The sequence below is a fragment of the Cydia amplana genome, chromosome 24, assembly GCF_948474715.1.
Source record: "Cydia amplana chromosome 24, ilCydAmpl1.1, whole genome shotgun sequence".
NCBI lineage: Eukaryota > Metazoa > Arthropoda > Insecta > Lepidoptera > Tortricidae > Cydia > Cydia amplana.
In genome coordinates this window covers 1699710-1715616 of record NC_086092.1, presented here as the reverse complement: position 1 = coordinate 1715616, position 15907 = coordinate 1699710, and positions in this window count along the sequence as shown.

Below are 15907 nucleotides of genomic sequence, written 5' to 3'. Positions count from 1 at the left end.
AAAGTACCGTATATATTTGTGACAGAGGGGGTAGCGTTACTATGCTCAGTCGAGAGGATGTCTTGTCTGTGATATGAGGTAATACCTGTAAACAACCCTAGTGTATCCTCAACCTAACAGCGGCACAGACAGCGCGAAATCAGTTAGAGTTCAGACACAAAGAGAAATTAACAGCATTCACCTTTTACCTTGAATTGTACCGGAACACGCACTGCGAAAAAGTTATTAAATGAAGGGTCCACGGAAAGAACATGTCTAGTCACATTTTTCGGAAAATGAAATTGTTATCTCAAAATGAAGAGCTCTTCTTGAACTATTAGTTATATCTTTTGCTACCACTGTATATTAAATGTAACACAACTTTATTTTTAGTTAAATAATACCTGGTCACGGAATTACCATACGTTTTGACATTGTTCCAAATTTTAAAACCGCGATTACTCAAAATGTCACTAGTGTGACTAGACATGTTCTTTCCGTGGACCCTTCAAATATTATTTTATGCAACAGTCACATAATAAGAGTTTTTAATATTCAATAGTAAAAGTTACAATTAACACTTGCACCATCCCACTAACCCGGGGTTAAGCGGTTAATCGGTAACCTAGTGTCAAATTGTACTGGTAACCATGGTAACTCCATGTTTAACCGGTTAACCCTGGGTTAGTGGAATGGCGCAAGTGGGCCTCAGCCGCCGAGGTTTGTAATAGGTAGGCATATTGTTTGAATGCTTCTTTGATAAACTAATTCATGTAACTCATTCCTAGGCCAAAGCATAGGCATATATTAAGCGTGGGAATGTAGCCAGCCTTATGGATGACTCACGTTAGACCGGAGCTTTGTTTTTTATGGAAAGCATCATGTGATCATATGTCATAGAGAAGTAGGTAAGCGCTGGTAGCTCCGGCCCGGACACGGCCCGGTCTAACGTGAGTCATCCGTTGTGGGCACCCTTCCGCAGAGGACAGATATTAGTCTAGGGGACTTAGATAGGTGGGTAAGTTTTATTTATTTATTTTATTAGTTTTAATTTATTTAGTTTCTATTTAATTTTAATAATAGTTTATAAGTTTTGTTATTGTATTCATATTTTATTCCGTAAATAAATAATCGTAACTAATTAAATCTTATTACAAAACTGTTGCATAAAACACTATTATAACATCATACATGAACACAATTAAGTAGTTTTTATGGGCAGCAAAACGCTACAACGCGCCGAAATCTATAAATATCCCATTCGATAATTCAGTGCCGGTTCGAATCCAGACTCATCCTATATTCAACCAGTCTCCAAACTTTGGACTGGGATGTAGCGTGGTGGAAATGACTTTTTAACACGCTTTTATTAGGTCGACCTGTATGTAACTAAATTGTATTGGAATCTTGCAAGTTAAAGATCCACTTCCCGGTTTTCGATTGAGCTGAAATTTTGCATACACATGTAAGTCGGGTGACAATGCAATATTATGGTACCATCGAGCTGATCTTATGATGGAGACAGGAGGTGGCCATAGGAACTCTGTGATGAAACAACGCAACCTAATTGTGTTAGGGGATTTTAGAATTGTCTCGACGAGTATTAGTTGTCTGTCGTAAGAAAAGTACAGTCAGCGATAAAAGCTTGTACCAAAAATGAAATTTTTGCCAAAAACTTATTTTAAAACGACATTATGTACCCCGTACGGCTACCATCAGTTTGGCACTGACATAAACGCCATCGAGAACGTAATTTATACATCTCGCTCGTACTCGCATATTTGTCCGAACGAGATGTACAGAAAGTAAATTACGTTCTCGATAGCATATATGTCAGTTTACACTGTCAGTGACTCATGGTACGGGCTCTAGTGTAAATTTCGTTCGATATTACTGTGACGTGACGTACGCGTTTGCATTAAGTGTCATTTTGTATGGGATTTGACTTTCCAAAACGTCCCGCTTGGCGAGCTGTTCAAAATGCCATACAAAAATAGACATAACGCAAACGCGAACGCTCGTCACGTTATCGAATTTTACACTAATAGTTCTGAATGGGTTCGTAAATCTATAAAATATAGCTAAAGCAGGCGTGGCTCACTCCGCGATTTCGTCGCGTCGCTACAAGTACCTACAAGTACACGCGGCCCACACCAATTTTGGTGTCTAGCCATAGCCGTTGCCGCGCACCGCTACGGAACGGACGCCTACTCACGCTTGCGCCACCTAGCGGTCATATCTGTCGTAATAGACGCGTTTTGTTAGAGAGCGAATCTTCTGTACCTAGTGCTATTATTTATTCTGTGGCTAAAGTTTTGCTCAGAAACGTCACCGAAAATCTTAAAAATAATCCATTAACCCCAAAATGCTATATCCACTAATTAATCACATCCAGCGACTATTAATCTCGGTTCTGAGTGTTCTGACCACCCCTTTTAATTACTTACCCTAATGCCTGGCTCATGCAAGAATGATTGCTTTAAAATAATTGCTTTTCAGGTTTTAAACACGTAGATGTATGTAAAATATTGTACCGTAAAATGGGGTGAGTAGGGACAACACAGACTTTCAAACATAATATTTAAAACTTTCGCGTTTTTAACACATATTAACTCACATTTATTTATAGACGGGTCTATCGCGAAATTTATTTTTTAACTAATGTTTATTTACCGACGTTTCGACACAGGTTTCACTGGTCGTGGTCGCGGCTAATAAAGGTAATAAAATAAATTTCGCGATAGACCCGTCTATCCAACGAAATAGCTATACATCGTGACGTGACGTTAGAACTGTTAGAAGCCGTTTCGATGTATGGAAAACAAGTAAAATGACGATTTTATCGGTGAAATATTGCGTTTATGTACAATATTATTGCTATACAATATTTTTTAAATAAAATGTTAGGAATCGAATTTTACCATTAAGTATTTTTTTCCTACTACACATTAAGGCCTTATATTTTATTATTATTCCCATGTTATTTAAAGTTTCCAATGTATTGTGATAAATTGTTCGTTTTCTATCTATTTAACTAGATTTACGTAGTTAAAATTCAACATGTGTCAACAACCCTATTGTAGATATTTTTGACGCGTAGTCTGATCCGCTACTTTTGATACTGACTGTACTTAATCAATATTAAAGTAATTAAAGTCGTTGTTTAGACTGCGCTTAAGAAATTGCGACAATATTTACTGTTTACCCGATCGGCTTCGGCCTTAGAGCAAATTAAAGTATTTATAATTCGCTTTAAGTATTAATTTAAGTGACTAAGGCCCACCTACCTAAGGTGCACCATTCCACTAACCCGGGGTTAAGCGATCAAACCGTTAACCAAGTGTCAAATTGTACTGGTAACCATGGTAACTCCAGGTTTAACCGGTTAACCCCGGGTTAGTGAAATGGTGCAAGTGCGCCTTAAGGATGATTCACGCTAGACCGTGGTGCTTTCCATAGAAAACGAACGCAGGAAGCTACGGCCCGGCCTCGACCCGGTCTAGCGTGAGTCATCTTGTATGTCTTAGTAAAAGGTTATAATAAGGTAAAAATAAGTTCAATAAACCCTTAAATTGGCAGAAAATATGGAAAATTTACACAAAATAGTTCTTTCCCTATAGATGACAGGAAAACATATTAGAAATGTGCAGTCAAGCGTGAGTTGGACTTAATGTACGGAATCCTTGGAACGTGAGTCCGACTCGCACTTGGCCGGTTTTTTTTTTATCTACACCTTCGTCACACTAATCACTGGCCGATGCTTTAACTTTTGTACCTGTCTATTCAAATTGTATTGTAATGTCCGTTTGTTAAAATAGGTTGCGTATGCGCAAGCGAGTCAAATTGTCAAAAACCAGTGTATCATGATCTAGATATTTATTTAACGTACAGTCAGTAATACTATTCGCTTAGCACCTTTTTATACAAACTTGTATGAATGGGGGTGACTTTTCTCGGTAGCTGACTGTACATTAAGTATTATAAATTGTCTTCAGTTATGAAATATAACATAATTGATTTATATAAAAACTTTTAATAACCGCCAAATAATTAAACGGATTAAAAGGGTTAAACGAATTTAAAGGTTTACAACAACAAGATACAATAATATAACGTTGCCTTAGGCCCACTGATTCTGATGTGACTTTAAGATATTATTACACATTACACATACCTACCCATTACCTATATATTTTTATATTATGCTGGTTGCTTCGAGCCTCACCTGAGCTTCAAGCTATTGATATAACACAGCTGACCCCACGCCGAGATCGGATCTCGATCGGATCGGATCAGATCTCGGATCGGTGTCGACAATAATTGCTATTGTTCGCTGAGACCGCTCTCAACACGCATTTGGGATGTTGTTGTTACAAAGTTTTAGAAGTTCCGTTGAAATAATGTTTCCTATTATTTAAAATAATATTACCTGTGATATTACGCTGTTGTGCACATGGAAGTTTTGAACAAATACAGTCAGACTAAGCTAAGTTGGCAGCAATTTTGATAGCACAAGTGTTAAGTAAACGTCATTATTTCATACAAGTTTGACATTTAAAATAACACCTGCACAGTCTGTGCTTTTAAAATCACTGCCAACTTAGTTTAATCTGACTATATGGATAATATTTTTGACCAGTTATTAAATAAGAGAGGACTTAGGTGAGACCCCTGTGGCACGCAAGAATATACTAAAGGTGCTGATGAATAAGATCGTCTACTCTTCATTATTTGTCTGACTTTTATAGACTTACGTCTCACATACATCAAAACATGTTAGGTCTCATATTAATCAAAATAATGAGTTATATTTTCAAATCCATACAACTTTTTATAAAATGAAGTAGTAGTATACCAAGGTATACTACTACTTTATTTTATAAAAAGTTGTATGGATTTGAAAGGCTTAAAGGCTTTTTAAAGGCTTAGGACAAGTCCTAAGCCTTTAAAAAGTCAGTGTATAAACAGCAACACTATTAACTGTCCGTCCCTTGGTGGAACTTATCACTTTTGTAATAAGGTTTACCGATGGACGATGGTACCATCTTTATCAAAACTTGATTCATGTTAGTATTAAAGTTGCTAATAATATTTTCCTAATTCTGCTTTTGTAGTAAATGAAGGTATTATTTGTACGCAATTAGGAGTAGGTGGGGGATACCTACAAAGAGATTAGTAAGTCTGTGGTATTTTAATGATGACTAAGCGTTTGCTCAGCATTCGCGACTGGTCACTCACGCAGGGAGCCAGGAAAGAAGTTTGGATATGCAACAAGAAAAAAAAACCTAATGATAATAGGCGGGTTATAAACGTTCGGGAAAACCGACGTTTTTTCTGTGGAAATTACAAAAGAGAACCATTTGGATGGATACTTTTCCCTAAGTCTTCCATCATATAAATTTACAGAAGAAAAAGGTTTTAAAATGATGATAAGGATATGGTACGAAAATAAGGCCTATAAATCCGTATTTTTAATAATGTCTTCAGGAGAGTCTCATTACGGTTACCTTTATTACTGCACAGCGTATTGCTGCGCGACATTTCTGTAGCAGTAATTTATAGTTTGTCAAAGGATTGTCTCATTTCAAACATAGACAGAGAGAATCATACTATCTTTGTCTTATAGGTACTAGTACTAGCACCCAAAAGAAAAGGATGAGTATAGTTTTTTGTTCTAATTTACTGACAAATTTGGTTTGACCAACTATAATGCCGCCTCCAAAATGTTATATAGTTCCACGTCCACCATTTTTTATCTTCAAGCACAGACGCAGAATTGCTTGTAACGATGCTGTATATAACAATACACTTAATTGACTCATAATAACCCTTACCTCTTTACATTAAAGTCCACGATTGATCAAATATGTAATATGGTGTCTAAAAGAATTTTAATCGGACAATGTCGGAGCATTATTAATGCTTAATACTTTAGTTTATTGTTAGTACAAGTACCTGTTGTAAGTTACCAAATAGCCATCAAGCTCTCTGCATAAACTTTGCAATGAAAATATGTAGTTGGATGAGTCACCATAAACGTCAATTTTCTATATTTCTAAAATAACCATAAATTACGGGAAGGATCCGGCAGAATTTTTAGTTTGACGTTAAAAAGTGCGAGGACAAATAATATTTGCTTTATATAAATTGATATCGTAAACTATACATACTCAATATATCAAACAATAGTTATTTTTATGTATTTTTAACTTTTTAGTATACACATTTTTTTATTTAGGCAGGTAGGTACATATCAGCAGGAGTTGCTAAGCGGGCGAGGTGTTCAAAATTATCTTAAACCGACTTTATTGTTGAATAAGAGCGTGTCAAGGTAATTTTGAACACCTCGCTCGCTTATCAACTTCTGCTGCTGCAACTATACTTGCTTACTTTATCTTAATTTACAAACTAACGATTAATTGGCAAATGACCGAGCAACTTTTGTAGAAAGATTTACCGCAACAACTTTTTGTGAATGATTCACAATGACTGTAAAAATGCCGTTTCATTTCCTTATTATAAATAAGTATTAATCGTTCTTAGAAAAACTTTTATGTGAGTTGATTATTGTACTCGTTGAAAAGAACCGTGACATTAGAGAAGAGTACAGCCGGTATTAATCCTAGTACAGTCAGCGGCAATAGTTACTAAGCGGGCGAGCTGTTCAAATTTATCTTACCGCGACTTATTGTTAAGAAAATAAGAGCGCGTCAAGGTAATTTTGAACACCTCGCCCGCCTAGCAACTTCTGCTGCTGACTGTACATTAAGTCCGCTTTTATAGTTGGTCAAGAAAAGCTTGTCAGTAGAAAAAGGCGGCAAATTAGAAAAATCGCGGGTTAGCAACACTAAAATCGCGTGTCATTTATATCTTACTAGCGACTTCGCACGGGTTAACAAATTATACATAAACCTTCCTCTTGAATCACTCTATCTATTAAAAAAAATCGCATCAAAATCCGTTGCGTAGTTTTAATGATCTAAGCATACAGACAGACAGACAGAGAGCGGGAAGCGACTTTGTTTTATACTATGTATAGTGATCTGTGGAACTGTTTTGTTTACATTTCATCGTTGTTCGATGTACATTGCTGCTTTTTGTTCGTTTCCTAGGGATACCATACTTTAGTTTGCTTTACATTGCTACTGACATATCGAGACCAGCTATCATGGTCGCTTTTTTATCACCTGTCATGCCATGCGTCACCTTCGCACTTATAGTTTGTAGCTTTCTAATAGACCCCGAAGGCTAATCCTATTGTCTATTGTTAAGAAAAACCGCTCGTGCCACGTGCCACAACCACCTGCATAAAAAATCGGTACTTCGGTTACTGAGTGCCGGCGAGTCGAACGCTACAGAACCAGTCTAAAATGTGTCATCGAGATGCGTAACAAAGGCGCGTTATCGGAGAGCGCACCTACACTGGTTTTTTGAGCGTTGGACTAGCCCGCGCTCAGGTGCCAAATAGAATAATTAGGACCCTTTTTTGCAGGTAAGTAGCACGTGCGGTTTTACTGAACAATAGACAATAGGAGAAGCCTTCGGGGTCTACTAGAAAGCTACAAACTATACATATTTGTTAGAACGTGACAGCCATGAACGGTGACAAATGATAAAGAGACGGCCATCTTAGCCCCACAGCTTGATAGACTATATATATTTACTACGACAAAAACGCATTTTTAACGGGAAACTGGGTCAACTTCGAAAAAGGTAAAACAAGTTGCAAGGCCCGGTGAAAAAAGTTTCAGCGTCCATAGACTATGGTATTCGCTTATTATTCGCTAAATGTGGACTGAAAACTAATAAAATTAAAATAATATAACATATGCTGCAGTAACTATTAATTACTAAGTGTACACTGAGCCTTATAAAACGTATGCAAATTATTTGGGGCATTATCTATGAAAAGGGACCTTATTGCCGATGGCGCTTACGCCGCACAGCGTCGCGCGGCATTGTATTTATATCGGAGCATCGTTAATAATGGCGTAAGCGCCATCGCCAATAAGGTCCCTTTTCATAAATAACGTCACATTTATTGTCAAAATTTAGAAATTCTAATAATGCCTCCATTAAGTTTTGTTATATCTTAATAGTGATGTACCGGTCGATGAGAGATGTGGGAGAATTAAAAATGCAGCGTTCATGCAGATAGGTAGTGCAAGACTCTTTATTCAAGTAAACAACTATGCTTGATGATTTTTAGGACCCGTAACGCCATCTATTAGAAGTAATGAGTATTATTACATAAGATTGATACGTTCAATGGTTCACATGCAAAATTAGGACTTTAAAATTATTGTGATTACATAGTAGATGGCGTAAACATCAAATCGTATATGAATTAACTTGAACATACTCCCCCGGAAAGGACGGAGTCCTTTACACAAGGTAAAACACATAATTTAGTTACAGATCTTTGCAAAACGCCAGAAATTGTACGTATTTCGTAAGTCCGAGTTAAGCCATCAGGGCCTGGATGTTTCCCTACAATACGACCCATCAGCCAGTATTTAGATCGAAGATACATCACCATCAATTGCGGACCGCCATGTAGAGTGCTGCTGTGTGCTTCTGCTAGAAGAAGAGGTAACAGAGCATTGTCTTTCGTGATTATAATGGGGTGCTTCTGTTGGGCTTCTAAATCAGCATGGCGTAGTCGGCCGCCTACTCTCAACACACCCTTTGGATCTAAAAAGGGGGCGAGTGACAACAATCGACTTTTCCTTTTCAGCTGTCTCTTACTCTTTAAATCTTCAATTTCTTCTTGAAATTCGATTTCCTGGGATCGTCTTAAGCAAATGGTAAGTGCTTCATCTCTCTCTTCAGTCGTCAGGTAAGTTGGTAAGTGATCTTTATTTTCTCTCTTTCTTTTCAGGTGCAGCATCCATCTACGACAGTATGCGATTATTCTAACCAGTTTCCCGAGCGACGAGTATTTAGTTATCAAGGTAAGTATTAAATTCTCTTCATTTTCTTTAGTTGTAGTAACTAATGTTTTTATAACCTTTCTGCATTCTAAGTCTGTTTCAGGTACTTCGGTTCCCGGCAGTTCTATGGCTGGCTCCTTGAGAAACGCCGGTCCATTCCACCAGAGTGTATTTGTCAACAGCTTTCTAGGCATCACTCCTCGTGAAGCTGGGTCCGCTGGATTATGTTTAGTATTGACATAATACCACCCGTTTATCTCATTCATCTTCTTTATTTCAGTAACTCGGTTTTTAACAAAAGGAGTCCATCGTCCTGGATCGCCTTTTATCCATGACAGTACCACTTGTGAATCTGACCAGGCAAATACTTGATGTTTTTGAACTTTTAATATGCTTACAACATGTTTCAGAAGTCTGCACAGCAGAACAGCAGCGCACATCTCTAATCTGGGCATGGATATTTGCTTCAAAGGCGCTGTTTTCGTTTTAGCCGTGAGTAGAGATACTTGTACTTGCCCGTCTGTTTTGATGACTCGGACGTATATTACGGCTGCGTATGCACTCATCGAGGCGTCAGAGAATCCATGAACCTCAATCGAGCTTCTGTCTGCATTGGTATGTATCCAGCGATTTATCTTTACTTCTGTCAATGCAGGAATCTCTTTTCTAAACTTCAGCCACTCTTCCTTCACGTCATCTGCGAGTTCTTCGTCCCAACCAACACCTAATTGCCATAATTTCTGCATTAATGTTTTAGCGATTACTACCGCAGGCGCCAGCCAACCCATCGGATCAAATAATGAAGCTATATCGGCTAAAACATTCCTCTTCGTGACAGGTTGTTCAGGTGAGTCTTCCAAATTATTCGTTATTTGTAACTTGTCTTCTTTAGTGTTCCAAATTATACCCAAAGTCTTAATACTGTCTCTTCCATCTACTTCTCTTTGGGCCTTTGGTGATCGTTTTACAGGTTCAATCTCTTGCATGAATGCTTCACTATTAGAACTCCACTTTTGAAGCTCAAACCCACCCTTTTTGAGAATTGCTGTGATTTCTTTCTGATTTATTTTAGCTCGATCTTCGGTCTCATGCCCCGACAGGACGTCGTCCATGTAGAAATCCTCTAGTATTATACGCTGTGCTTCAGGATACTCTTGACCCTCATCTATTGCAACTTGACGTAAGGTTTTGATGGCCAAGTAGGGAGCGCAAGAGGTCCCGAAGGTGACGGTAAGTAGTTTGTAATCTTCTATCGGTTTTTGAGCATCAGTTCTCCAAACAATTCTTTGATAATTTGTATCTTCTTCATTAACTTCAATCTGCCGATACATTTTAATGATATCCGCGACATATGCGATTTTGTGTGTTCTCCATCTCAGCAGTATGTCGCGTAAATCTTCTTGCAGAGTAGGGCCTACGAGTAATGCATCGTTTAAGGTAACCCCGTTAGTTCCAGCACATGAAGCATGAAATACAACTCTAACTCGTGTAGTTTGTTTGTCGTCTCTTACAACAGCATGATGTGGTAGGTATACGCAATTCTCGGTTAGTTCTTTATCATCTACTTTCTTCATGTGTTGCAGATCTATGTACTCTTGTAAGACGTCGTTGTAATCTTGTTTCAATTTTTGATTCTTATCTAATCTTCTTTCTAGCGACATCCATCTCTTCACTGCTATCTCTCGTGAGTCACGTGGTAGCACAGGTGGTTCTTCTCTAAATGGCAACCTGACCACGTAACGACTATCTTCTTTTCTTTTGTGTGTCTTCTCATAAATGTCTTCTGCCTTCTTTTCGTCTGAGGTTAGTGTATTGCTTTCTTCTTCTATGGTTTCTAACTCCCAGAACTTCTTCAGGATGTTTTTTGTGGCAGTGTGTTCTGTCCTCACATTTCCGCAAATAATCCACCCCAGGTGACTGTCTTGTGCTATAGGTGTTCCTGAGGGGCCATTGATCACTCCAGGTTTAATAACTTCGCTCCAAACTTCGACTCCTAAAAGCAAGTCGATGTGACCTGGAGTGTGACATGTTGGATCTGCGAGGCACAACTTCTCGACATGTTTCCAGGGCCCTTATTCGACATGTACAACTGTCAGATTTCGCGTCATTTGAAATTCAACTGCTGAAGTTCATTTGAAGTTCATCAAGTGCTGAAGTTCATTTGGTACAAACAATAATTTAACAAAAAACAACTTTGTTTTATTATTACTTTAAGGTTTATAATGGTTTGGTTTGGTTGTCACCTAACTGTGGATTGCTAATGTCAAATTTTGACAAGTAATGATTCCAAAGGTAGACTTGGTTCTCTATGACCTTCGGCACCATCTTGGAGTTTTTGACGTGCGAAAGGGTAATTTATAGCAAAGAGTAAAACTTTTTTTTTTCAGTACGTAAGTTTACATGAATTAATGACATCTTGTGAGCGATAGACCAACGAATGCGCTGTAGGCGATGCGGCGGCGAGTAGTGGAACTTACGTGACAATTTCCATCAATCAAAAAGGGACTACATTGCTGATGGTCGATAAAGGCTATTAATAATTGAATTTTAACAGCAAGAATATTGACAAGCGATCTTTTTGTTGAACCCACACCTACACGTCAAATAATGCTTGCTCCACACATTCTCTTATAACGCTCAAAATTGTAAAAAAAATTAAAGAATTTACTCATCACCTCTCTCAACTCAAGCTGCCTATTTCTAATCCACGTTAACAAACCACAAGTTGTACCTTAACACATTTCGTAAACCATATATTCAGAAAAGTCCGTATTTTATTTCTAAGTGGAACATGAATATAGCTGGTCAAGCAGATCTTGACAGTAAAAAAGGCGCGAAATTCAAATTTTCTATGGGACGATATCCCTTCGCGCCTACATTTTTCAAATTTGCCGCCTTTTCTACTGACAAGATCTGCTTGACCAGCTATAGCTTGTATTACCTTTTTGGCATAAAAATAATCTAAATTAGTCAAAATATTTTGACTAAATATTGCACTACTACTACCTACTATATAGGTACCTACCTTAGTAACTTGGTAACTTTGTGTCACCAACTATTTTGATGCTACCTACAAAGAGCATCAAAATAGTTGGTGACTGACAGGTCAGGCTCCGGTCTTGGTAAGTAATGTAGCCAAATACTGGTAAGTAATATAGTCATAAGACCTACTGTATTTGGCTATATTACTTACCAAGACCTAAAAGTACCTATTGTTTAATATGTATCTACACAGAGATGATTTTTAATTAAAGGAAATTAAATACATATATGTTATTCAACTACAAATAAAAAAATTAGATCTATACTTGGTCAACCAGAACTTGACAGTAGAAAAAGGCGGCAAATTTGAAAAATGTAGTTGTAGGCGCGAAGGGATATCGTCCCATAGAAAATTTGAATTTCGCGCCTTTTTTGACTGACAAGATTTGGTTGACCAGCTATATTTCAGTTTACACATTTTTTTTCGTTTAATTTTAATAAAACATTAAAGTTTTTAAGCATTAAACTTTATTTAATTTTCTTCACTATAGATTATTTTCTGATATTCAAGTAGGTATGGTGTTTCAGGTTGGTAACAGGAAATAAGAAAACCACGCTGGTGGTCCACATCTGTAAGTTTAAATATGAAACATGATAAAAACACTTAAATTAAAAACTTAATGTCTTCCCAGCTTTGCTCGAAAACATATAAAAACTCAAAAATGCGCGTTTTCCCAGATATAAAACCTAGCTAGATCGATTTTGCGCCCCCGAAAACCCCCATATAGCAAATTTCATCTAAATCGTTAGAGTCGTTCCCGAGATCCCCGAAATATATATACATATAAATAAATAAATAAATATACAAGAATTGCTCGTTTAAAGGTATAAGATATATATTATTAAAAACTTATAAATAAATTATTTGCCCTAAATCGTGGTAGTGACCTACCAAGTGCGGTAGGGTGCCCAGAAAGGCTGCAGGCTGACCGCTTGCCCCGCTGGATAACAATGCTGATCCGCATCATCAGAAGCATACAGATATAAAGCGCTTTGACAGCTCCTCATAGAGGCAACGCGCGCTAGGCCGCACGCCATAAATCTAAGCTAAAGTCTTAAATTCGAGATCATGAACATGAAATATTTGTTCGCTATAATAGTAAAATCATAGGTCTAATACCTATGATTTTAATATTATAGCGAAAAGTTAGCAGGAGACGGCCGTGCCGTGGTCGTGGTAGGTACAGCATGCGTGGACCAGACAAGCAAACCCTGAATTATTTACCTACCTATTTTACTATACCTTTGTTCACCATTGTGTTCACCTATGTATATTTACTCTTCTTTCCAAGATAATCATTTTTTTTTCAAGATGTAACCCGTATAATCGGGCTGTATAATTTGCCTCAATTTTTTTACACAATGTTGTATGTAATTTTAATTCGATAATTAATGATGTTTTACATATTTATCATATACTATTTTTCCAATTTTTCTTGTATATTACGTTGTTTATTTCGATTGACGTGTTTATTATTTTCGTTACTATGACAGCGGTTTTTTTTTGGCATTTAGCCAGTGTCATGTCGATATAAAAACACTTTAAAAATGCAACGGAAAGGTTGAGTCCTCCATACAATGACATTATTATAACCCAAACAAGAACCATCCAAAGGGGAATGGGGGAAATTGCGATAGGTATTTGCTTCTCTATCACTCTTGCATATCCGAGCGAAATTTAATGGTGGCACATAACGAAATTGGTTTCGCGGAAGGAAACCGTCTTTATTCATCAATGTTATATTTATTAGGAACAAACGTTGACTGCCGACTGTCCTATATATTACACTACTCTTTGCTGCCGACTTCTAGCGCTGGCGGTACACCGCGAAAATCAGTAAAATGCTGCAAATGGTGTTAAAGGTCTGAAAATCGGTACGATTGATCTTTAGGACATTTGAAACAATTTGACCCGAAGCGCCAACAAATAAAAAAAAACGAGAGGAGTTATGACGTCATGATTCTTTTGTATGAAAAAAAAAATTAGAAACCTATCGTGTGTGGTATTCAACGAAAGGGCTTTCTGAGCCAATGCTAAAAATATATCACATCGTTACATTTCAGTCATTTTGTTTAAATTATAATAAAAATAGTTTTCAAAACATACCAAGTTTGGGCTTCTCCAGATACAATACCGTTAATTTTTTTTTGTAAAATATACCTCAAATTATCCGTAATATCCTCATATCTAACCCTAATAAAGCAATTTTGAAATTATTTACATTTAAATTTTTTTTTTAATTTTTCAATTTTACAAAGTGTAATAATAGCCCTGCCGAATATAATGTCCGAATATTATGTCCGAATGAATAAATACGAGTAATAATGTCATTCGGGTAAAATAAGAGTATTGAAACTTGGTTTTTCTACTCCCGTACTTTTATTTGTCATTTAAAGGGTCGTGCACACACCTTTAAACCCCCTATAGTTCTTATCTTATAGTTAGCAGTATCTTTTTGGCACTTTTACGATACTTCGTGTAATCACCACTTAAAAAATATTGTATGGAATACATTGTTGCCAACCTAATTTTAATTGTCATTTCTGACAGACGAGTGAACCATAGACATGTTTTGGTTACTGGTACGATTTTTTTTTCATCTTTATAGGGCTGTATCTCCTAAACCGTGCGTCGTAGAGCAAAAATAATCAAATTTTCGTTCCCCTTTAAGAAATCCCTAAGTAAGATTTAAAAAACAAAAAAAGAAAAAAAGGAAGAGAAATATTTACAGGGCTGTATCTCCTAAACCGTGCGTCGTAGCGCAAAAGTAATAAAATTTTCGTTCCCCTTAAAAGTCCCACCCACTGAACAACCTATCACATTAGGACATGAAACAATCATCATCATCCATTTTTATTATTATTTCATTGCATTTCAAAGTAAGCGCTTGGTCGTAGAAAAAGTATTGTATGCAACGTTGTTTAACTTTCAAAAAATACTCGTGGCGTCTTTATTAAATTTACTTACTCACGCCACTCGCCTTTTTTGACCTCTCTTAAACAACGGTTGCATAAAATACTACTGCATGTTCCTTTGGTAATATCTAAGCTTTAAGTAAGAAAAAGTTCTAATGAGTGGGGGTGGAGAACTCGGGAGAGGGGGGGCGTTTAAGGTGAGTTTTTTCAGTTAATTCTTTCTTAATTCTTACATAGACAATTTTTACTACGACTTATAGATTCCGAGATATAAGCGACTTTCTGAAAAAAACGTTATATATTAATTTTATGCTTTCTTTTTAAATATTTAATTGAGAGATTCATAATCACACTTTGTAAAACTGAAAAATTAAAAAAAAAACCTAAATGTAAATAATTTCAAAATTGCTTTATTAGGATTAGATATGAGGATATTAAGTATAAAATTTGAGGTATATTTTACAAAACATTTTTTAACGGTATTGTATCTGGAGAAACCCAAACTTGGTATGTTTTGAAAATTATTTATTGTATTATTTAAAAAAAAATACTGAAATGTAATGATGTGATATATTTTTGGAATCGGCTCAGAAAGCCCTTTCGTTTAATACCACACACGATAGGTACAATATTTTTTTAAATTCCATAAAAAAAAAGATGACGTCATAACTCCTCTCGTTTTTTTTATTTGTTGGTGCTTCAGGTCAAATTGTTTCAAATGTTCGTACCGATTTTCATACCTTTAACATCATTTGCAGCATTTTACTGAATTTCTCGGTGTACCGCCAGCGCTATATATATTATACTACTCTTTGCCTTTTCTTTAAACTTTTTTTTGACAAGTTTTCACAGACAATTAAAAATTTGACATTGATACATCAAGGCGGTTTGTTTACAAAGGGGCCTACCGGGAAGTGCGAAAATCGAAACTCAGCTATTTGCCTCTTTATCGCTCGAATATGCAAGAGTGATTGAGAGGTTAGATAACAAAATTTCGAATTTCTGACTGTATTTTTCTTTAAATATTTTCAAATACA